Below are 1,602 nucleotides of genomic sequence, written 5' to 3'. Positions count from 1 at the left end.
TCAGCTTGAGAGATACAAAGATAACAGCTCAAGTAGGGTTACTCCCTGTTAAAAGCGCCCTGTTGTCAGATGATCAGATGATCAGTGATTAATTGTGTTATTAATGCTGGTTTTCAAGGAGTGCCATCATCTGGACTTGACACTTCCTCCCCCGATCAAGTTTTTCAACTTCCAACTTCCAATTTCCAATTCCGAAGCCTTAAAACTTTACAAAAATGCTTCCTTACGTTGAGCTCCCTGTTCGGGCTATTCAATGGATGCGACACTGCCCTCTACTACCTAGCAGAGTGCTTTTGAAACACAGTGGATCAAAAGTTTTGTGTTGAGTAATTAGCCTGTTTTATTCAATTGCATTAACATCCAATGGTCAGAAACACACTGAAGGACAATATTCTAATATCTGAATATCTGCAAAGCCCTGATCCAAAGACTTGTTTTGATTTCTCAGAACAGGTTTCTAATACCCAGCCTGTCAGCTGCTCTTCTCTATACAATCTTGTTAATTGCACAGGAAATGTGATCACTCTGCAACAGAGCTCTCAGTGTAGGTGGGAATTTTACTTGTGGATGGATGAATTGCCTGCAGCTTCCACTAGTTATGGATTGAATAAATGACAAAACCGTCTCTAGGTTATTCCTCGCACTGGAGAGCTGCAATCATTCTAAATGAGCCCCCACCCCCTGCGCAGCGACAGATGACATGGATCCAAAATTATGAATAAAAAAATGGATTGGATTGTATAGAGGATGAATGTAATTTCAATTATCCTCTCCCTCTATATTCTGGACCACCCCAGCCAGCAAAGTGTCACCAGGGCAACGAGGGTTCTGTTTGAGATGCAACTTTCAGGACAAGTCACTGGGAAGTGGCCAATCCTAATAACTGGCTCAGTCCCTTTGAAAGATCAATCTTGCTGTGTTGATAACAGATGCCCTTGCTTGCCAACTTATAAAATCCCATTAGAATCTAAAGGAAGAGTCAGTAAAAGGGAGCACAGAATTCATTTGCAGACCAATTGGGCTCCGATAGGAAAGAAGGAGGGTCTGTGCCAGGATAACAGGAGCCGCATTGGGTTGAAGTTCTGAGGGAATCATCTGATTGGAGGATTTTATGAACACAGTCTTGTTTGATTGGTCAAGTGGGATGAACTGTGTGGTGGGTGGGGCTAACGTGCACTGGGGGAGGGGCTGGCTTTGGAATATGATTGTGGAGTCTGACAGTTTTATTAGTTGAGGGTTTGGTGGTTAATGTTGTGTGCGGGAGGGGGGAGGGGATTGATTCTGAATTCAGGATCTAGGAGGGAAACTCAGAAGGATGTTCCAGGCTGACAGCACTCCAGATCTCAACATGTTCTCATCACGGTTAGAGTTGATTAAAAAAAAAAGACTGAAACACGAAAGCGTGGAATTGAGAAGGTTCATGACTTGGGAACCTCTCTCTGCGTTGGGTTAAGACCCCTGTTTCTGGAGCTGAAGTGTGCAGCTCCACAGGAGAATACTGATGACCCAATGCCATCCTCTGCCTGTCCATAGCAGGGGTGCACAGCTCCAGTCCTCCAGATCCAGAGGTCTCCTGCTCTTTGTTCCACCTGTACCCAAAAT

The 1,602-nt window shown here is 44.4% G+C and overlaps 1 protein-coding gene across 1 annotated transcript in view; it reads left to right on the top strand.

Annotated features, from left to right (window-relative positions):
• The window catches only part of LOC121303232 (leucine-rich repeat transmembrane neuronal protein 4-like), a 52,558-nt gene extending 51,374 nt beyond the window's left edge, over positions 1-1,184 (top strand). The window contains exon 3 of the mRNA XM_041233804.1: positions 1-1,184. This exon is cut by the window's left edge and continues 1,345 nt beyond it. The gene's annotated coding sequence lies outside the window, so the exon portion shown is untranslated.
• Positions 1,185-1,602: the final 418 nt, after the last annotated feature.

Source organism: Polyodon spathula, chromosome 31, assembly GCF_017654505.1.
Source record: "Polyodon spathula isolate WHYD16114869_AA chromosome 31, ASM1765450v1, whole genome shotgun sequence".
Classification (NCBI taxonomy): Eukaryota; Metazoa; Chordata; class Actinopteri; order Acipenseriformes; family Polyodontidae; genus Polyodon; species Polyodon spathula.
The sequence above is the reverse complement of the archived record's forward strand: the minus strand, read 5'-3'. Positions and strand labels throughout refer to the sequence as shown.